This window comes from Lissotriton vulgaris, chromosome 5, assembly GCF_964263255.1.
Source record: "Lissotriton vulgaris chromosome 5, aLisVul1.2, whole genome shotgun sequence".
Taxonomy (NCBI): Eukaryota; Metazoa; Chordata; class Amphibia; order Caudata; family Salamandridae; genus Lissotriton; species Lissotriton vulgaris.
The window spans coordinates 824,393,245-824,417,355 of NC_141693.1; the positions used below are offsets into that span (position 1 = coordinate 824,393,245).

General features: G+C 42.3%; 1 protein-coding gene across 1 annotated transcript in view; it reads right to left on the minus strand.

Annotated features, from left to right (window-relative positions):
• Nucleotides 1–24,111, minus strand: part of LOC147711652 (polyunsaturated fatty acid 5-lipoxygenase-like) — a 977,760-nt gene that overhangs the window by 444,595 nt on the left and 509,054 nt on the right. The window lies entirely within an intron of this gene.

Consider the following 24,111-nt stretch of genomic DNA (forward strand, 5'->3'; position numbering starts at 1 on the left):
AATGCATCCAAACCTGAATGTCAACAAACTACTAGATGCTAAACAACAATGCCAAACATTCTCTGATTCAGTCATAGCTTTCCAATGTAAGCCTAACAACCTTCACACCCAAAATAACAGAACAGACCTGCCCATTTGCGACCAGTATTTCCTTTGATGCATGTGGGGCAAAAAGAAGAACTCATTACACTAAAGGTAATATGCACAGCAACGGTGCTGAAATAAGGGGGTACTCACATTTCCTACCCCTTTAAACTTATGAAGATACTTTTTATTAAGCATTTTCTTTCATTACTTTGCAGTGTGTCCTCTTTTAATGTCCACGAAGAATTAGCCATTGGCCATGTTTCCGACCTAATTCAGTTCCGCCCTATCTAAGTGTTGAACTGTCTGGATTGAAAAGGACATTGAGCTCAATACAGTCACTGCCAAAGATTGTCTAAACCTTGATTATGCTAACAGAATCCCATGGCTTAAATATGTCAATGAGTGGTTTCACAAACCTGGACTCTTGGACTTGTTCAGCAACCCAGATTCTATAACTAAGGTTGATACTATTTGGGTCAGATTGGCATTTATGACATTTAAATCTGAAGATAGAGGTTCTAGAGCTCTGACTATACCTTCCGTGAGACCTTATGTTTTGGTCTAGTCCTCACTCTCATTGGAGCCTTATCTCACATTTGAGCTCTCTAACAATTAATGTTTCATGCTCACTCCTTTTAGGTTTATCTTAATACATCATTTGTTATGTGTTCCCAAGGGATGAGCGAACAATAAACTAGATACTCCTTGCCAATGCAATGGTCACTCAGTCCAATATACAATGAACTTTGCCCTTATATGTCCTTTTTATCGGTGTATATGTAAACAATTTTTTTAACTGGTTTTGGCAGGGCATAATTTCAGATGTTCCAGGCCCGCCTTGTTGCATATGCAGATGTTGACTGAACCTAGAATTAGTTTTCATGAAGCGGCTTTTTAAACTGTAATCAAAGTAAGACATTCAATGATTTTAAACTGATGTTTTGGTCCTAAAGGCTGTTTGCACTTCTGTGTTAATTTGAGCAGCACTCCGAGGTGGATTTATTGTGTTATATTGTTATACTGATCTTAATTTGTAACATTGTGATCTTAATGATTTAAAATGTTTATTTGTTTTAAACTGAATAAAGATTTTACTCTAAATAGAACAGGCCAAATCCCTCAAATTCACCCTTGTCTCGAACCTCTCACTCAAAGAACACATTATTAAGAAGATTAAAACAGCCTTGTACCAGCACTCAGTCCTGTAAAAAGTGAAACCTTTCCTCCTAGGAGAAGACTTCAGAACAACCGTTCAAGTTCTAGTCCTCCCCAAATAGATGTTGGCAATGCCAAGCCAAACTGCACTCAAGAGACTATACTTGTTCCCCTGAAAGAGGTCCTTCATAATGCAGCATGGCTAATCAAGGAGCTCAAGAAATCTGATCACATCACCCTTGTTCTGAAAAATCTACACTGATCTCCTCTGCAAGCCTCAATCATCTTTTAGATTAGCTGAATTATTATAAGGTCTTCTATGCAAAGACTCCTGTCTCAGTGGCTAACAAACTAATAATTTCAGGAGGGCAACTATTCAGTTGATGTAGAAATTCTGTTTGAAGTTTTGTTATCATAACTTCACCACACAAAGATGCCCGGTAATGAAACTGTCGTTTTTTTTACCACAAGAGAAGCAAGCCACCAGTAGACACACAGGCTTCAGGTGAGGTCCAACTGACAATGGAACTTTAGAAGTTAAACAGAACATAACATTCCATTGGCCTCTACTATAAGCTGCATGTGGCCAATAAATAGCAACAATATTTACAGAAATATTGCTGGAAACAAGATTAACTACTACAAGGCATTTTCTTTCCAAAACAAAAGAAAAGAACACTATTTAAACAAAGACACTACAGACTAAGGTGCGAGGTAAAATCCCGTCAACGTCAACCAAATCTAATTGCCTGTCACCTTTTAAAGCAACTCCTGCAAACAGGAGGAGCCTCAACATCTTCCATACCAACAATAAATTCGGACCTAGACACATCCCTTCCATTTTGCCGCCACATCACCTGACTCACCTTGACCACCCCCTCAGCATTCTACCAATTATGATTATTACCCTGACAGCATTCTATACTCCTTATCAACAACCACATTGTCATCAAATTAGTTCTCTCCCTTCCTGATTTATGATGACTTCTTAATATGCACAACATTCCCCACATGAAAGATACCCCTGGCATTCCCCTCTTTTGATCAAACATTTTTTTTTGTTTGTCTTGTACCTCCCTTACTTTGACCCTAACAAATCTATCCAGACCTTCAACTGAGGCACCTTGCTTGACCCAGATGCCATCCAGCAAAGACACGGCTTTGCACAGGTTTCCTCCGCCTCGGCAATTAAAAAATGGGACACCTTGTTTGTTGAGTGGGTATGGCTCAATAAAACCAAAACATTGATCTTACAGTACTGGACCCCACATATTTATTTCAACTACCCACTGGATGCACTCACCCAATAACCTGTTCATCCGGTCAACAAGACCATTATCTGGGGATGATTTAATGAACTTTTGAGATGACCTCTCCAGACTGCAGAAAACTCCACAGTTACTCACTTACAAATTGAACTCCATTACAATACATAGCACAATCTAGGAAACCTTCATACAGGAACAAATCCTTCAGAAAGTAAATCACCACTCTTGAGCAAGACTCGGTTACAAACCACATATCAGGCTACTATTTGCAATAGTTCACCATTACCAGTCACAAAGTGACTGGAAAGGAAGTGAGTTAAAAGAGCCCATTAGGGTAATGTCAACCCTCTCCCAAGGTCTAGAGGGTAACTCAATAGAACTATTGCAAATCACACATCCTTTCACCATATCATCAAACTTCCAGCCCAAAACTTTGCAAATTATTTTGTTTAGTAAATGTATGACCTAAATGTCTCTCATGAGCCCTGATAATAAATTTTGCTCTCAAGCTTCTTGAAAGCACATCGTTTTCCCCTTGTAGCAGAAACCCTTTCTTCGCTGATAACTCTATTGAAATGTTAACATTTGGCTAATACTCACCAACCACATTTCTCTCTTTGGATCAACTGTTCCTGCGAAACATAACCACCTGTTTCAAAACGACATCCTCTCACACACTCAGGTGCCACGCTTATTCAGAAATGGCACACATGGACTCTAAATTGACAGCCACCATGAGACAAGCCTCAATATCCTCACCACTCCCAACGTCTGTATTGTCTGTTTTAAATATAGACAAGTAGTCTGCCTTTACATTTTCCCAACTTGTACATGAGAAATATTGAAGTTGTAATGCAGAAACTTAGTAGAAAGCTTGGCAGTCATGGATATGCGTTTTTTTCTTTTTCCCACTAAGAATTAAGATCAAGTGATTATTATTCGACAGTACCAGAAACTTTCTATCCCAAAGACATGAGTGAAACTTCTAAATCCCCCATCAGCAGTTCCTTTTCAATAACTGAAAAGTGCTTTTCTGTTTCTCAGCACACACGAGGCGTACCCAAATGTGAGAAGGGGTCCCTGAAAGTCCCATATATCTCATATATTCATTGGCCTTTTGCTGAATGCCCCACATCACCAAGGGCTGTCCCCCAGAAGGGTTAGGAGGCACCTAATTTAACTTGTACAAACTTTGACCTTCTTCTGAGGAAGTTCTGATACCTAGATTGTTTTATGCCTTAGGGCTTTTTTCAGCTTAGCACAGCCCAAGGACTAATTCTTAAACTGATTGTGAATCAAACAATTCATCTAGGCATAAATTAAACACTCTTTTATATATCTCTATGTTTGCCCTTTTTTGTTTTTAGAATATGACATTGTTGCTCTATCGCAGACACATACCTTGACATGCATAGTTTAGTCATAATATCACCTTCCAGTTGAATTCCACAAAAAGACTGAACATTTCATATAAAGGTATTGCATTTTTTAGATAGCAATACATTGGACCACATGATTTCTCAAACTCCTCATGACCTCAACTGAAATACCAGCATAACACTGCATATATTAATAGAACTGTTTTCACTCTTAATGTTGAGTGATTACTGAGGGTATTTTGTGATGGCAGTGCATCATAGACAAGCTCAAAATATTGATAGATCATAATCATTGGTTAGAACAGGCAACCCAGATGGTAAGAATGCAATTGGGCCAAATCTTGGGGAGGAGGTTTGGCGTTCCCACTTTGAAAAATTATACTCAAAGTCTCAAGAGGGGTCTGCCGCAGTGGGGCCACTCGCGATCGGTCTCACTTATGTTTCATCCGCTGACATTCCCCCTTGTTCCCTGGTGAGGTATCAATGGCCTTAACTAAAGTCCTTCCAAATAAGGCTCTGGGACTGGATAGGGTCCCAGGTGACCTATACAAATCTGAGAAGGTAGTATGGTCCCCTCTCTGAGGTCTCTTTTCAATGCAATCCTCCAGGGTCTGACACCCCCCCAAACATGGGCAGGGGCTGAGATCATCCCAATATTTAAAAAATGTTGTCCTCTAGAACCGGCTAATTATAGACCTATTAGCCTGATTGACGTATCGCAAAAAATGTTTGCGCTCGTCCTCTTGGAAAGACTTCAGACCTGGATTGACGACCATAATATATTGACCCCCCTCCAAGCAAGATTTAGATCAAAAACCTCAACCATAGACCAATTGTTTTGTCTTCAACTGATCTATTGGAAAACTATCACCTCGGAGGGAGGATCACTTTACTTAACATTTGTTGACCTCAAGTCGGCATTTGATCTGGTTGATCGAGATCAGGTGTGGGCCCTCCTTCTAGAAATGGGGGCTCCGGTCTACTTGTGCCATTAGTTACAAAACCTCCATGTAGACATCTTTGCCAAAATTAGGTATGGGAATAGAGGGGAACTCTCGGCTCCGATCCCTGTAGAGAAGGGCGTAAGACAAGGTTGTGTCTTTGCTCCAACACTTTTTTCCCTTTTCCTAAATGGGTTAATTGCTGATCTCTTGGAGGTTAAGGATATAGATTCCCCTAAACTTGCAAATCACAAAATGCCAGCACTTATTTTTGCGGATGACACGCTGCTCCTATCAAAAACACCAACGGGATGCAGCGTGTCATAGAGGCATTTGACTCTTTTTGCAAGAAAAGGAGTCTTGAGGTGAACTTAAAGAAAACCAAATATATGGTCTTCCATGCAAACACTACTAATTGCCCACATCCCAAATTAGATCTAACTGCCCTTGAGAGAGTACCGGATTTTGATTATTTGGGGCTTACCCTAAATGATACCATGGAGAGGGGCCCTTAGACCTCGAAGGCGAATTTAAAATTCACTCAGGTCGGTGGGAGCATTTTAAAAATACACCGGAGTTTTGCAGCAAAGGTTATTGCCCCCCCTGTAGAAATTTTTAAACTACAAGCAAGGGGTGCCTCCCTTTATGATGCGTATCTTTGGGGCCATTCCCATTGCCTTACTAAAGGATTGAACACAACTGAGAATAACTTTTTAAGACAACTGTTGGTTCTCCCTAATAGTACCCCTCTAATTCCTCTACGGATGGACCTAGGTATTCTCCCTATCGCTGAAGTGATTGCCTCTCGCCCACTACTTTATTGGTGACGGCTATGGAGCACCCCTGAGCTGGCCAATTACAGAGAGGAATTAAAATCAGTTATGTGTATTTTAGGGGCAGGGAAAATCCCTTGGCTATCCTACATTCGGAAGACCTTCCGCCAAATCGGAAGGAGCGATATGTGGGCTTCACCCGAGGAGTCATGTTCTGCCACCTCCAAACAGTTGCTAAACTCTGATGTAAAAGAATTTCATCTTATGTCCATTTATAGGGTGATACAGTCTTCAAGTCTAACCTCGAGGTTCCTTGATGCAAAATCACTCTAAAAAATGGAGCCGGCCTTAGATCTTATACAACCATCCCTAGCAAAGAAACTGATCCTCGAATTTCGGCACGGGACACTCCCACTCTATGCATTCTCTAACAATTGGCATGGAGCTAATAGACCATTATGTCCGGGGTGTAACAAGTCTGAAGAATCAGAGGCCCACGTGATCGTTTTTTGCCCTGCCTACAAGGTTGCAAGATCAAAGTGGGTTCTTCAACTCTGTAGGAATTTTGGAGTCAGGAACTATAGAGATGTTCTTAGGCTACTTAAGTATGACACACACCCTGTCTTTGTTGTTGCTATAACAAAGTTCCTTTTGGCAATGTGGTGTAAGCGCAGATGTTTGGTGAAAAGTCAAGGCTGCATATGATAATGACTCTCCCGTTTTCCATGTTCCCAGATTCTAACTGTTACAAATTAATGTTTGTTTTTAACCATGTTATTAACTGTGCCTTTAGGCTTATCTATTTATATTCTTAATGAAATGGCCCATGTGATGTATTCCCCCTGTAGATGCGACTAGCTCCCCAACATTAATATCTGTCTTTTTGCCCATTGCACCCTATGACTCTAATGAAACATCATTTTACTCAATTTTAACTGTCATTGTTTTTTAACTGCAAAGTATATTTTATTGTGTGTTTAACATTGAAATTGAGCTTTTATGGCAGCAATTGCCAAAATAAAGTTTTTTAAAAATTTGATAATCATTTAGTCAATCGTATAGAATCCATTGATACCCTTGCAACTTGGTTTACTAGGAAAATCACATTTCAAACAAACCTTTATTATCATATCCCATTTCCCGCAATTTTTCAATTAGATTTACCACCAGCCTTACAGTGATGTGGGAATGCTGATTCAGGAACCTTTCCTGTGTCTTCCACATCTGTATTTCTCTACACATCCTATAGGTGATTACGGGCTTTAGCATTAAAACCTCTCACAATTAGAACCCAATGAGCGCACTACTTCTCAACTACTAATGCAATAAAAAGAAAAATGATTATCCGCATTGAACTATGCCTTGATCCCACAGGAAAGTAGACATTAAATGAGAAGGAGTATTGTTGACCTAATACTTTTATAGAGAGATCAAACCTTAAACCCTGAACTAGGGCATTACTAGGGTGATAGCAGACTACTTACTTCCAGGAATATTTCACAGATAGAAGGGTGGCTATTCTACCATTTTCAGGACTCGTCTTTTAACCCAATTACATTTTATTTATCAATAGTTACAGTGGCCCAGGTTTTTTAGACAATAGCATTAGAACATGTCAAAAATGTATTTTATGATCACCTCATAGGTTTAACACAAAATCAGAGATTTTTTTTGTCAAATTAAAGAAGAAGTAAACATGTGGAGCTAGTTTCTATTAACCAAAATCAATATCCATGAACGTGAGCATACTTCGTACAGATTGGGAACAAAGTCCTAAGGGATATTAACCTCCCAGCAGACTGAACCAGACTGAATCACTAATTAACATGCCTCCTTAACTAATTTTTTGGATAATACAATACTGCTTTTGGGGCAATATTGGCAACTTTTGATGGTAGAAAAGTTATTAGTCTGTAGATATATCATCTATGCGAAATCAGCATCTGTAACAAGATAATTTCCTCTACTATGAAAACATCACAATGGTTCAGTATCGTAAAGGTCTTGGGGCCAGATGTATGAAGCATTTTTGCCTTCCGTAAAGGTCCAACTTGCAGAATCGGGCCTTTTTGGTACAAGACAGCAAAAAGGCATTTCTGTATTTATGAAACCCACATCGCAACTAGTGTTTGTGACCAAATACAGAATATTTATTGGGGAATGGCTTGTTTAGGACGTCCCTTCCAAATACCGATTTGACATGGGATGTATTTCTGTTCTGCGATCGCGAAATATTTATTTTCTACCACCTCCTCATAGGAAGAGATTTGTCATTCGCAAACAGGAAGGGTCACAGGAGATCTCTTCAGAGTAGGCAGTGGTCCTACTGTGCAGACTTAAATATTTTTCAAACTTTTCTTGTTTTAAAACCCATTCTCAGTGGTCTTCTGACCTCGGCAAGCCACCATCCGTATGAAGTGTGTGACTCATACATAGCAGGTGACAATTTGCAATCTACTTCGACAATATTCACGAGGTAGGTCGAATTGCAACCCACTGTGAATCAGGGTTATGCGAACTGACCCTTTAATACATAGATTGTTTACAAAAGAAAATGGATTCGGTAAATGCCGGTGCCCAATTTGCCAACAATTTACTGAATCCATTTTTCATACATCTGGCCCTAAGTCTGGAGTTAATGCCAGCCTACATTTAAATAGATGGAAGTAATTATAAATCATAACCAAGTTACTGTCTGATGAGCTTAGCCCTTTTAAAGTGGAGTGTTAGAAATTGGATTACTGGCTTGCATAGGTATGCACCCTGGCAAGTAGGAATCCCAATCCTAGTCAGGGTAAGTCAGATACACACCATAAATTCACCTGTGCTCACCCTCTGATAGCTTGGCACACAGCAGAAGCAAATGGTATATTATTAGTGCAACTGTAAATACAGTAAAACAGTAACAACAACACACAAACATAATCCACACCAGGTTAGAAAAATAGAACTTAGTTTAATAAATAAAACAACACCAAAACGACAAAAATCCAATAAGTAGATCCTGAGCTATACAATTTGAAATATTTAGGTGAAAATAGTGCATAATAGATCAAAGCGCCAACTGTGTTTTCTAGTCACGCCAGGACAAAGTCACAAGTTTAGGCCGACTGTTGTAAAGCGCCGGCCGGCTTTAGCAACCCATTTGACCCGCTGAGTACAGTAGCTTAAATCCTGGTGCGTGGTCTGCACTGCATTGCTTTGCAAGGCTTCTGTGTGGTTCTGATGAGATTCACAGAGGGCAGAGCACCTTAGGCCCACTTCCAAGTCCCAGGACTGGGATGGTACCACCTGGCAGGGAAGACTCACAGATGGCAGAGTCCAGGTGCTGGAGCCTGTTGATAGGAAGTCTTTTGTGTCCCTGAGAATTCAGATAACAGGAGGCCAGTCAGCTGGTCTAGGTGTCACTCTGGGTTCTGGGTTGTAGAAATGCAGGTCCAGTCCTTCTCACTCCAAGGCAAGAGAGCAGCAGACACAGGTCAGCACAGAAAAGTAGAAGTCAAGCAAAGGAGCAGTCCAGGAGAGTAGCAGTCCTTTGGCAGCAGAGAAGTCCTTCTTCTTGGAAGAGTATCCAAAGTAACAAAGTACTGAAGTGGTGGTGTCTGAAGGCCTGTATTTTTACTTTGGTGATCTAATCTTGGAAGGTGGGAGAAGCTTCTAGACAGTGCCTTTGAACTTCAGGTAATCCCCTTCCACCCCTGCCCTGGCTCCCAGATGGCTGGAGTGACAATACTGGGTTGGAAGGCCTATTGTGTAAATACAGGGCATAGCCTGTTCAGGTGCAAGTGGGGTTATGCTTAGCTCCTCAAATCAAGCCAGTTAATGGCCCATTAAGGCCCATCATGTCACACCTATGCAGCAGTCTAGAGGAAATGCACATGCCCAGCTGTCACCCACCATAGACATGTATTCAGAGACAACCAGAAGGCGCTGAATGGTTAAAGCAAGAAAATACCACCTAAAGTAACAAAATACCAACTTTCTCAAAATGGCATGTGCTGACTTACAACTAAAAATACATCTTTACCATAAGATGTGAATTTTGATTGTGAGTCCAGAGACACCAATTAGAAATATTTATCTTTTCCCAAATGGAAATACACTTGTAAAATATTATAAAGTAATCCCAATGTTAATCTGTAGGATAGACAGTAGTAAAAAACAAATGTAAGAGTTTTTCACTTCCTGGACATGCAAAACTTAAAAGTACATGTACAACTTTTTAAATACACTGTAAATTGCCTTTTGGGACGCCTAGGGCCTACCTTAGGGGTGGCTTATATATATTTTTTTTCCCAAAGTAAAACCTTTTTTGAGATTTGTAATGGACACTCATACATGTAAATATCCATAAAAATATACGTTGTCAAATTTGTCATAATAGAGCATTAATAACAATTTACATAACCCAACAAGAACTCAGGTACAGAGTGGTGTTCTCATAATAAGGGCAATAGTTTCCTCGATACTATTCATTCATTTCACTAGCGTCTCCACTTTACTTGCATATGAGTTATACTTTCAATATGACAATGTTTGGGTCGTAAATTACCATGTACTCAGAGTAGTTACGTGTTTCCCTGGTCGGGTGTCTGCATCGTCTCTCCACTTCCTTGGGGCTGAAAGCAGGGCCTTCCTACATTTATAAAAAAATCCTGCCATTTCCTTTATTGCCCGAGACAGTAACACCAAAAATAAATAAGGGAATAGAGAATATAAGCAACATATCCTCTTGTGACGCTTCTCCCCTGTTAGTGCACAGGTCAAGTCGTGTGTTCTGTTAGTTTCATCAAAGCATCAGTCATTTTCCAGGGGGATGTCTGTAAGTAACCTTTTAATGGCTGCCATATGTCTTGTGGGTGCGAGGTTGGTGGCTGTAGTGTGGCGTACACTTCGCTTGTGATGTCACAATAGATCAAGAATGTCAAAGCCAGGCCTTCACTGTCGGTTCCTGCGCTCTACCCCATTGCAAAGAGACCTGATGCTTCGCGATCAATAGGGCAATTGCAGTGAACAGCCTAATGATTTTCTTCAGGGGCTGGACATATCCCAGTAAGTACACAAAAAGTTTGGTGTGCTGCACTCCCTCTTGATAAGGTCAACTTAATTCTTTATCGAGGTAATGGTAACAGAGAAGTTTTCGGGTGCCTCGGAATAAGTCCCTCCTGGCCTCTGGGGACTCGGATTTGAACGAAAATGCTGGGAGAGTGTAGAAATCACCGACACAATGTCCCTATGCATTTCGGGACTGTCACCCTATCTCAGGGAACTCGTTACAATCTGTGGATGAAATTACAAATATTCAGGAAGTGGGTACAACCCTACGAGGCAAGTACATGTGAACATAACTAAAACTGTGTCTTAGATCATGCAAGATAAGATAAGACACAGTTTTAGTTATGTTCACATGTACTTGCTTCGTAGGGTTGTACCCACTTCCTGAATATTTGTAATTTTATCCACAGATTGTAACGAACCCCTGAGGAAGGGCGACAGTCCCGAACTGCATAGGGACATTGTTATTACAATTGGACACTTCGGAGTATAAAAGGACTATACGTCTCATGAACATAGTCGATATGATTGAAATATGTGACTAGTTGAATAAAACCCTTCAATTGAATTTTGAGAATAATTGTTTCCCGCAGTTTACATTTTTTACACCACTAAGACTTTCTGTAAAGGAGATCATCTCCACGGGAGTGCCATCGGAAGTAGTGTCGATGATTCCTACACTCTCCCAGCATTTTCGTTCATATCCCAGTAACGCCATCAATGGTGTAGGGTGCAGCTTGTGATCGATCATTAATGACAAGTTCCTGAAAATCTCTCCCCAGTATGCCAAGACAGGTCTGCAACTCCAAGCAAGATGCGAGAAGTCAGCATTAACGGTGGCACACTTGGCGCAGTCAAGCGCATTGTTAGGATCCATCTTGGTGTGATGTATACCCGATGCAAATATTTAAAATGTAAGAGTTTATGATGGTGGTTGTTTGAGACATAACGTGTTTGTTAGCAGCAATAATCCCATATTTTGTCAGATAGTGGTAAACCTAAATCTTCCTCCCAAGCTGCATGCGCTTTTGTAGCGACTGCAGAGTGGAGAGTCTGGGATAAATGGTATATTCGTGACACCAGATGTGTTCCATCCGGTGCGATAATGACTAATGTAAGTGGGGGAAATTCTACTGGTTCAGACGCCGCATCTGGAACTTCCCCCGCCAGGGAGCAGCAGACCCTGTGTATGAGGAATCTGTCTACATATGGTATGTCTCCATGGGGACTGAGTTCTCCCGTGGGGCACAGCCGCGAATCCTTAAAGAAATCTTCCACTTCCCGCAAACCATATTTAGTTATTGTGAGTTTAGTAAGGGGTTCTGCTGTGGGGGGTAGCCATAGATTGTCAGCCAATGGTATATGCGCAGAGTACAGGAACTCTGCTTGTAGATATTGCCATAGTTTGACAATTCACAGCACGCTGTGGATAATGTCTGTATTTCCGTGGGGCAACGAGGTAGAGCTTGCAGTAATATAGCTGATAAAGGATTAGGATATGCCTGAGATCGCTCTGGTTTTAAATACTGGAGACGGCCATCAGGATAATACCAGTAATATGTCAAATGGATTTGGGTGACCAGATAAAATACATAGAAGTCAGCCACCACAAATTCCCCTCTCTCAAATGCCACACCAAAGAGTCAAATGCTTGTTCAGCATCAAGTAGGACAGCTGTAGCTGCTGGGGTCGGTTCTAGTTGATTCATAACAGCGAATATGGTAAGCAGGTTGACAGCAGTAGATTGGCCGGGGACAAAGCCTGCTTGAAAGGGGCATATAATTGTGTCGACCAGTAATGATAAACAGGTCACTGAAATCTTGGCCAATATTTAGTAATCATGATAAAGTAGGGACTATGGTCTATAGGACGTGCAGGTGCGGGGTATTTTACCGGTCCGGAGCAAAAAGGTGACTATGGCTTGTGGGAGAGACATATCTTCTCTGCAAGGCCTCATCGTACACATCTAGCAGTCAGGGGGCTTTGTAAAATTCTCCTATTAGGCCGTCGGACCCAGGGGCCCAGTTACTGGTCAGATCCCTAATTGCTTGTTTAATTTCATCTTCGTCTAGTGGGGCGGCCAGAAAATCATGTTGCCCTTTCTCTTTCACTCCTGAGGAGCCGTTAATGAAAGGCAATCAAGAAAAGTAAATTCAATTCAGCCCTTTGAATATCAAGTCTGCGGCTGATAGAGTTTGCTTTTTGTGCATGCTGTCAATATATTTTTATAACCCACTGACTTTTCACTCAATTTTCCATCGCCCCAGTCATGAATATTGCACAAAGAGCATGCAGCTGTCCATATGCTGAGAGGGTAACCAAAACGGTCCAGAAACCGTCGGTCAGGTACTGTTTATTATGAATCAGGTTCTTTGTCTTCTCATTGCTTCTGTAGCTTATTTGTATTTTGATGTTGTTTCCAGAATTTTGCAGCCCTGTCAGGGGTTTAAAAAATATGTGTTTTACTTTCCATCTGGATACGAAGGCGAGCCGGGGATAACATTGCATACTTGATATTCGCATTTTGCAAGGTGAGCTTAATATCTGCATATTTACATCGTGCTTCATGCACCATTGGTGTAAATTCCGGTAAGATTGATATGTTTGACCCCCGATGAGTAGCGGCACATGCTCCCGGGTCAGGCGCAGCACCGCATCCCGGTCTTGGTAATTAAGGATCCTGGCTATTATCAATCTTGGAGTCGCTCCCGGAGCCGGACGCATCCAAAGTGTGCGATGTGCCCTTTTCACTGCGAACTATCTCTATAAAGATATCTGCCAACATATTCTCCATGTATGGAGCCCGCAATCCATATGTTATTGCAGTGCAAGCGCGCCTCTAAATCTTCTGCCTTGGTGACTAGCATTTTGAGCAAATTCTTGGCCCTCTCCAGTCGCTTATGAACATTAAGCTGCACATCTTCTAGGCTGGAAATTCCTTGCTCAGTCTCTCCAATGCAGGTGTCCTGGGCCTCGAGGCATCTATGGATATCATCCAGGTGGGTGGTGTGGATGTCTAAGCGAGCATCGATAGCCCGGAATCCAGCGTTTAATTCAGTCATAAGTGCGGCTGTGCCCTCTACCTTTTGAGTTTGGAGTTCCATAGTGCCTTCAGTGTCCTCTCATCTGGAAGTTCTTCTTGCCTCAAAATTGAGCTGTCGCTGTTTGGGGTCATTTCACCCCATCGTGGCTGGTCACCCTGAGCCAAGTTTGGGTACTTCTAATCAGTTTTTGCGTGACAGTGTGGTTGTTGGCGTTCTACATTCAGGGCGAATTCTGTGCTCAATCAAATTGCTGCCTCTCCCAGGGGACGCACTCGACTAGGGAGGAGCACAAGGCGCATGTGCGGCTCTCAATTATTCACTGCCAGTGTAGTGAGTATTATCCATTAACATCCAAGGACATTCCCAAGATTAAAGTAATGAAATTCTGAGTGGGGGCTCTCAGTGCATGTGATGACTATATTTCTTCACCATAATCCTCCAGGGGGCCATTCATTCTTATCTCACACATGCCAGCACTGCCGCAATCGCTGCTTAACAACACGCCGCTAGTGGCGTCATGTAAATTGGCTCCAGTTTGTCACGCTCATAAATTTGTTATACCCGCTCACGCGCCATCTAATTTGTGCACTCACTTGCAAGCAGTTTGTTACTCACAATCCAAACCTGGCACATAGTCTCCGCTGTTCAGGCGCCCGTGTTCTCCATCGTTCAGACGTGGCGTAGGATCAGCCGCCAGCCCCGTCTAGCCCTCATAGGGCCCGCCCTCAGGCTCACCAGAGACCCCTATCATCTTGATGCCTCAGAGGGCCCCGTCACGCCCGGGAGCGTGAAGATCCAAGCCCACCACCACGATCTCAGATCGCCACATCTGGAACTGCCCCCGCCAAGGAGCAGCGGACCCTGTGTATGAGGAATCTGTCTATATATGGTATTTCACCATGGGGACTGAGTTCTCTCGTGGGGCACAGCCGTGACTCCTTAAAGAAATCGCCCACTTCCCGCAAACCGTATTTAGTTAGTGTGAGTTTAGTAAAGGTTTCTGCTGTGGAGGGTAGCCAAGGATTGTCATCCAATGGTATATGCGCAGAGGACAGGTACTCTGCTTATAGATATTGCCATAGCTTTGAGAATGCCCAGCACGCTGTGGATAATGTCTGTATTTCCATGGGGCACCGAGGTAGGCCTTGCGGTAATATAGCCGATAAAGAATTAGGAAATACCTGAGATCGCTCTGGTTTTAAATATTAAAGACAGGCATCAGGATAATACCAGTAATATGTCAAATTGATTTGGGTGACCAGATAATATACATAGAAGTCAGCCACCCCAAATTCCCCTCTCTCATATGGCATGACTAGGGTACTCCAGCTTATTCGTGGCTGTTTGGCAACCCACACGAGTCTGATGAGTAAGGTCCGCAGCGCAGCAAAAAAAATTGTGGTGAGTGCAATGGGGATATTTATAAATGAATATTAAAAAAAGTGGACGTACCACCATTTTCATGATGGTGATTCTACTTGCCATAGAGAGAGGGAGTCTAATCCACCGCTCTATCGGCGTAGTTAGGTTGCCATTCACCAGCCCGTAATGGCACTACAGTGCAGGAAGATACCAATATATTTTGGGGGTCAGTGCACCATTTAAGCGGGAATTCAATATCTACCTCATGGAAAAATTTCTGATTTGGCCCAGTAGATAATCAGCCCTGAATATACTCCGAAGTGGATCACCTCCTGCACCCGTGGGAACAGGTTGGTGGCTAGTTCTCTCACAAACAGCATCACATCATCCGCATAGAATGATGCCACAAGGGTACCTGTGTGAAGCTGCAATCTCCAATGGAGATGCCTTTCCTGGATATTTCTAGGTCCATAGCTATAATAAACAGTAAACTGAGAGGTTATCTCCCTGTTCAGTCTCACACGAGCAACTAGAGCAGCATATACCAGTCAAATTAAATTGAGAAACCCAACTGGAACTTCTAGCTTCTGTAATACGGCATGCAAGAGGGACCACTCCAAAGAGTCAAATGCTTTTTCAGCATGAAGTAGGACAGCTGTAGCTGCTGGGGTCGGTTCCAGTTAATTCATAACAGCGAATATAGTATGCAGGTTGACAGCAGTAGATTGGCCGGGGACAAAGCCCGCTTGAAGGGGGCATATAATTGTGTCGACCAGTAATGATAAACAGGTCACTGAAATCTAGGCCAATATTTTGTAATCGTGATTAAGTAGGGACAATGGTCTATAGGATGTGCAGATGTGGGGTGTTTTACCGGGCCCGAGCAAAAGGGTGACTATGACTTGTGGGAGAGACAGATCTTCTCTGCAAGGCCTCATCGTACACCTCTAGCAGTCAGGGGGCTTTGTAAAGTTCTCCCGTTAGGCCGTCGGACCAAGGGGCTCGGTTACTGGTCAGTTCCCTAATTGCTTGTTTAATTTCATCTTCGTCTAGTGGGGCAGCCAGGAAATGATATTGCCCTTTCTCTTTCTCTCCTGAGCAGCCGTTAATGAAAGGCAAGCAAGAAAAGTAAATTCAATTCAGCCCTTTGAATATCAAGTCTGTGGCTCCTAAAGTTAGCTTTTTGTGCATGCTGTCAATATATTTTTATACCTCACTGACTTTTCACTCAATATTCCATCGCCCCAGTCATGATTATTGCACAAAGAGCATGCAGCGGTCCATATGGTGAGAGGGTAACCATAACGGTCCAGAAAGCCGTTGGTCAGGTACTGTTCATTAGGAATCGGGTTCTTTGTCTTCTCCGTGCTTCTGTAGCTTATTTGCATTTTGATGTTGTTTCCAGAATTTTGCAGCACTGTTGGATACGAAGGCGAGCCGGGTATAACATAGCATACTTGATATTCGCATTTTGCAAGGTGAGCTTAATATCTGCATATTTACATCATGCTTCATGCACCATTGGTGTAAATTCCGGTAAGATTGATATGTTTGACTCCTGATGAATAGAGGCCCATGCTCCCGGGCCAGGCGCAGCACCACATCTCGGTCTTGGTAATTAAGGATCCTGCCTATTATCAATCTTGGAGTCGCTCCCAGAGCCGGACGCACCCAAAGTGTGCGATGTGCCCTTTTCACTGCGAACTATCTCTCCAAAGATATCTGCCAGCATATTCTCCATGTATGTAGCCCGCAATCTGCATGTTATTGCAGTGCGAGCGCGCCTCTAAATCTTCTGCCTTGGTGGATAGCATTTTGAGCAAATTCTCTGCCCTCTCCAGTCGCTGTGAACATTAAGCTGCACATCTTCTAGGCTGGAAATTCGTTGCTCAGTCTCTCCATTGCGGGTGTCCTGGGCCTCGAGGCATCTATGGATATCATCCAGGTGAGTGGTGTGGATGTCTAAGCGAGAGTTGATAGCCCGGAATCCAGCCTTTAGTTCAGCCATAAGTGCGGCTGTGCCCTCTACCTGTTGAGTTTCGAGTTCGATAGTGCCTTCAGTGTCCTGTCATCTGGGAGTTCTTCCCGCCTCAATATTGAGTTGTCGCTGCTTGGGGTCATTTTGCCCCATCGTGGCTGGTTACCCTGAGCCAAGTTTGGGTACTTGTAATCAGTTTTTGCGTGACAGTGAGGCCGTTGGCGTTCTACAGTCAGGGCAAATTCTGCACTCAATCACAGTGCTGCCTCTCCCAGGGGACGCACTCGACTAGGGAGGAGCACAAGGCGCGTGCGCAGCTCTCAATTTTTCACTGCCAGTGTAGTGAGTAATGTCCATTAACATCCATGGACATTCCCAAGATTAAAGTAGTGAATTTCTGTTGGGAGCTCCCAGTGCATGTGATGACTTTATTTCTTCGCCATAATCCTCCATGGGGCCATTTATTCTTATCTCACACATGCCAGCACTGCCGCAATCTCTGCTTAGCAGCACGCCGCTAATGGTGTCATGTAAATGGGCTCCAGTTTGTTACGCCCATAAATTTGTTATACCCGCTCACGCGGCATCTAATTTGTGCACTCACTTGCAAACAGTTTGTTACTCACAATCCTAGTCTCCGCTGTTCAGGTGCCCATGTTCTCCATCGTTCAGATGTGCTGTAGGATCAGCTGCCAGGCCCGTCTAGCCCTCATAGGGCCCCGCCCTCAGGCTCGCCGAGACCCCTATCGCCTTGAGATCTCAGAGGGCCGCGTCAGGCCATGGAGCGCAAAGGTCCAAACCCACCACCAATGATCTCAGATCAATACCATGGGCAGCCCATCTCGTTCCCACACACTTGCGCTGCTTTTCCTGGGCGTCTTCGGTATGCAGTCGCCTCTAGGGAGGTAACAGGCAGTGTTTCGCTGGTGACAGATATGGAGTTTCAGAGTCAGGTGGCCATCTTGATCGCCTGCTCGACCACGCCCCGTGGCTTATATATATCAAATAGGAAGGTTTGGGCCTGGCAAGAGGTATAACTTGAAAGTCGACATGGCAGTTTAAAACTGCACACTCTGGCTCTGCAATGGCAGGCCTGATGGTTAAAGGGCTACTTAAGTGGCTGGCACAGTCAATGCTGCATGTCCACTGTTAGCATGTAGTGCACTTAATGGGGACCTGTAAGTAAATCAAATATGCCAATTGCTTTAGGTAAGCACACCTGTACTTTAGCACTGGTTAGCAGTGCTAAAGTGCCCAAAGTCCCAAAGCCGACAAAAACGAGGTCAGGAAAAGGGAGTTGGAAGGCAAAAGGTTTGGGTGTCACCCTGGAGAAAAAGGCCATTTCCAACAAAGTGCATATGGTGGAGACTTAAAATTCTTGATATTTTTAATGATGTCCTATCATCTACAAAGTGATCTACAAAGTCATTAATTGATGTTATAACAATCCGCTCCCTTAAAGTCTGTGGGGACTTTTTATGTCTCTACTGTAGATTTCTGACAAGTGTCTTCTTTACTAATTATTTCCTTTCTATTTGATAATGTATAGAAGAACCCAACGAACTCACCAACGAAAGGGTTCAACCTCACATCAGCCAAATATTCATCAACTATGATTGTTGACAAAGAATGCTTGTTAACAGTGATCTGATGATCTCCTAGCTATGGAAAAAGCATGGGCATTGGAGATAGACCAGATAAAGAGAGTACATACATAAACTTCTTCCTAGATATTTTAGTGCCATGAGGCAACACTGTTTTCTTTGGCACAGTACTTCCAGAGTGCAATTTTCTAATACTCACTTCAAACACCAAAACTTTAATATGTATGTGAAATAAATTTTCTTGTAAATAACAACCTCAAAAAAGTATTAATCTTGAAGTGCAGTGCACAGTTGTATATATTCACCACTTCTAGGTTTAACAGTTCATTGCAGTTCATCCAGAAGTGGCGAGGAAGACATATAGCACTGGGAAAGAGATTTGGGAATTCATTCACAGTTAAGCAGACAGAATACTGTACCAAAGCATGGTGGGTGCCTCTTCTATCATACTACAAGAACCATAGGCAATGTTTATAACAATCAATTAATCAAGCTGTGCTTATATAGCATGACTTATCTCCCTAAAGTGTATCCAGGCTCTGGGCTGAGGCTTTCATTTGAACAGCCACATCTTGAATCCCTTCCTTAAATCTGCCAATTTGAGTGAGGTTCAAAGGTGGAGGGGAAAGTGTTACATTGAAGAAAGACACTGTAGATAGGTTGATATAGTTTAATCTTCAGTAAGCAGGTACACAGCCAGACAGGTAGCAGAACAGTCTTCAACTGAATAACCAAGAATACATATGACATATGTAGAACACAGTGACAGTGTTCCATAGAACATGGAATGAACACAATTAAAGAGAAACTACATAATACACAACATAACACATCCCCCTCAGAACACAATAGAAAAAACCTAAAACTAATACCCATCATCCCCTTCCTATAACAGAAAAAATAAAAAAATTAAAAAAAGTAAAAAGTAAAAATTAAAAAAAAAACATGTTTTTCACAATGGAAAACTTTCAGAGATATAATCAGCCAACCAAACAAGAGGCTTTTTTCACGCCTAGAAGACCTGATGACATTCAAATCTTCTTGACTGGCCAAACCAGAAACACCTGGAACAGCAAAATTGGAGCAATCAGCAACAAAATCTTCGTTAGGGACATTTACACTAGATGACTCAGTAGAATTTGAGCACGTCAAATCTTCCAAATCAATTAAAATCCAAAAATTTTAAATCCAGAAAGAAATGCCAAGATGAAATCCAAGTGGTAATTTTGTTAAAACAAATTAAGATTGACACAACAGTACCTTAAATCGGTTATTCAAATGTCCGAAACCGATTAAAACAACCCGAGTTGTTCAAACTGCTTGCTGTAACTCGAGTGTACAAACTTCTTCCTGTAACTCGAGAAGGCCTGCCCAATCCAAAATGGCCGCCGCGTATGACGCGCCACGTTCACGTAGAACGTTTGACGTGGGAATATTGCCAAGAATCTTCAAAGATGAAGAACGGAGGTGCGAGCGTGAAGAGAGGGTCGCGAGTATTCAGCACTGCAGGCAGACTCGCGCACCGATTAAGAACTGCATTTTTCAAATAGATAACGTAATATTAATAAAAATGCCGATAATAACACTCAGACAGCGCTCACCAAAAATAGCTCGAAGTCCAGCAGTCCTTCACGGTAGTACGTCTTGAAGCACTTCCCAACGTCGTCTCTGCTCACTGATTTACGTAGAACAAGCTTTTTATTTTTTTTTTAAAAAAAATACTTGAAGAAAAGAAGCTTGAGATCTTGATCGTCGCCACTTGTTAAATTGAAGAAAGACACTGTAGATAGGTTGATATAGTTTAATCTTCAGTAAGCAGGTACACAGCCAGACAGGTAGCAGAACAGTCTTCAACTGAATAACCAGGAATACATATGACATATGTAGAACACAGTGACAGTGTTCCATAGAACATGGAATGAACACAATTAAAGAGAAATTACATAATACACAACATAACAGAAAGGCGTTCTAGGATTTGATGACGAAGTGGGAGAAGCATCATCCTCCAGGGTGGACGAATGATAACAGATTATCCCATCCACAAAACTCTAAATAAGGCCCTTGGTCTTAAAAAGTGGTATGCAACACAGACTAGAATCCATATCACAAATAGAGACCAATGAACATAAACGCACAGAGTCTTAGTAACCTAGAGGTGTACTTCTTCATCTTTAAAAAGTAATTTTTAAGATAATCATGAAATATTTGATGGCTCCAAAAAACAAGGTGCAATTTCTAAAATGTAAAATGCGTATTCCTATCAGGCACAAGCAAAGTGAGCAAGAATGAGCAATTTCAGATCTTCCAATTTCTTCCAACTCTCCTATTCTTCAAATTGCCTGAGGTAGTTTTATCTCATGCCCTCCAGTCTCCACTGGGCTTTACCAAGCATCTCCACTCTCCAGCACTACTGCTAGGTAAGAGTCCGCTCTGCTACCCTGAACTAATTAACCTTCTTTTAGGGATCCCATGTCAGCCTAATCTCCAGAGATGGAGAAACCATGAGCTCTGTGATAGCCTCACAAAGAAGATTGAGCTAATCATGGTCAGGACTGCAAGTCGACAAACAGCTGCCTTCTCCAGCGACAACACTCCCACTCCCCATCCCTCACCACACTCTGACTCCTCCACCACCTCGCTCCCTGACTGAACAGTCACTGGCATGTGAGCAGCCGAAGTGTACAGTTGAGTCCATCTGATTCCTTGGCCAACAGGAGAAGGGAAGAGCAATTCTGTGATTGAGCTATGAACTAGATCTCAGTTGTTAAGGCAGCAAAGCAGAAGCAGGCCTGCAGCAGTCTAAACGAGTTAAATCAGGTACAGTAGATGTTTCTGAGACCAGGTTACTGTGAACATCAGGAGCAAGTTCCTGGGCTTATGTGATCGAACCGTCTTCTGTTGCACTGTGTAGAAGGCATTCTGAAATGCAATGTGTACGGCATTTATTCTCGTGTTTGTGCTCCTTCCATTTTCATGGTGTTGGTGTGATTTTCTAAATAATACTTAATATAGGTTTCTTTAAAGTTACATATATAATTAGTATTATAGTGTTTATCATAGCTTTGCTGTTTAGTTCACAAACAAGAAAATATCTTCGCATTTTGCATTGTAATTGTAAAAAAAGCGTTTTAATAAAGTCTTGTGGAAGGAAATAAGGAACAATATTTTATATTGTATATTAATTATGTTGTATTGTTTGTTGAGCCTGCATGAAACCTTTCCAATACAAATCTAATTTGTTTTCTGTCAATGATGGAAAGTGTTGCAAGGGCTTGGGATATAGGGCCCCCAATATTTGTTTTTCATATATTAAACCCCATAGGGACATTGTTCACTCACAGAGCAAAGAAACTGGACCGATAGGCTGGCATAATGCCAGTCGCTAGTGCACCACACATATTTTTGTTGTGTTAAAAATAAAATAATAATAATTACAGTGCAAAGCATTAGGAATATGTGCACAGCCACTTTAGCATTAGAATCTGAACTTAATTACTGAGTAATTATTGTGCTGATATTGAAAAAACACCTTTTTCTCCAACTGCCTCTTTAAGATTTGGAATCTTGCTTCAAAACAAATATTCCAACGATTAAAGTGGCAGAAGCTTGCTCTCGAGTAGTAAGTAGTTGGAAAGCCCATAATGGTGAAATATGCACATATGTTTGACTCAGAGTCTGCAGGCCTTAAAAAAAGCCTAGAGACCCAAGAATGCTGGTATTGCAATTAAATGCTAATTTAATCTTTCACACTCGGAGGAGTGTTCTTTTATATAACATATAACATATATGTCATAGAACTGGGCCAGTGAGTGCACAGAGGAAAAATGAATTTACACGCCTAGTTTTCTCACCCGCTGTGTGTTTGGTTGCTAACAAAGGGCTTGCTCATATCTCCCTCAACTGGAATACAAAGTAGCTAGATTTCAATTTTAAGTGGTGGCTCCTATACAGGGCTCAAGTACTACGCCCCTCTTGTTTTAAGGCCGATATGTTTTTAACATACCCAGAGTGAATGATAATCTATTATTCTCTCTTCGTGTAATAAAAATGGCACTTCCTTCTGTCTGGCAAAGAACGTTGTCTTATGGCTGGTGCAGGTACAGGTGCACAAAAGCGGCTCCACCACGGCTGGAGAATTCTATCCCTGGCTTTGGGCCCTGGCACGCCTCTGTGCATCCTCCATTTGTGACAAGCTGGCCAATACAGCTAAAGGTAGACATGGGCGCTGCAGGCTTAAGCCCTGCAGTGCCTGTGGCTACAAGTCAATCAGCCTCTCATTCCACCTTTTAACAACTCATCACACAGTTGTTAAAGCAATGGAGGAAAGAGCAAATATGGCGGTGGTGGGTTTGCATGTGTGAAAGTGAGAGAATATGTGGATAAAGTCAGTGAGTAACAATGAGTGATAGGAGAAGCCAGAATGAGTGTGGATGAATAAAAGTGAGTGTTACCGTGAGGGAGAATGGCAGTGAGTCTAACTCTGAGGCAGAATGAAAATGAGTGTTACTGTGTGCAAGACTGAGTGGTGTACAGTCTGGGTAAGTCAGAATGAGTGAGAGAGCAAGAATCTGTGAGACTAATTTAGTAAAAGGGAGTCTGAATGAATAAGACTGAGTAGCAATGAGTGAGAATTAAACTAGGTGAGACAGTGAAGTTGAATCAATCATAGTAAGATGATTCAGAATGAGTGAAAATAAATTGGACTAACTGAGACTGACTGCGATTGGGTGACGCTGAGTGAGTCAAAGTCTGAGTGAGTCAGCGAATGAGTGAGGCAGAGTGAGTCAGAATGAGTGGGACTAAGTGGAAAAGTGTAAGACTAGGGAAGTCAGAGGGAGATTAAGAAATAGATGAGCCAGAATGAGACTGATTGAGTGAGAATAATTTGAGCTGCGTGAGAAAGAATGAGATTGAATGAGAATGAGCTATACTAACTGTGAATGAGTGAAACTAAGTGTCTTATTACGAGTATGGTGGTCCATAGGACTGCCGTTCTCGCAGTGGTGGTCCGACCATTGCCACAGCACCACCCGCTCAACCAGGATTGAACTCCTAATCTGGCAGGCGACCACACCACGGCGTTGTCAGTCCTACAGCAGATGGCGTGTTGGCGCCTCCACTGCAGGACTGCCAAAGTCGTAATAAGGCTCAAAGTGAGTGAGGAGTGAGTCAGAGTGAGAGTGAGAACAAGTGGGATCAAGTAAGAGTGAGTGAGTTACAGTGGTACTGAGAGAGCCCCCTGCCCCTGAACCTACTGAGAAGCCCGGCTCCCTAACTGGAACACAACTCAAAGGTTATGCCCCATCACTTTTAAAGGTCGCCAGACACCACTGCATTTTATTCTCACATCTAATGGTAGTTAGCCAAGATCAACTGGTGTAATGTTCTGTGATCACTTCATGTGGTTCGATTACGCAGTTCTAAATAGACAGAGCATTCCAATTGACACACAAGTACTCCAA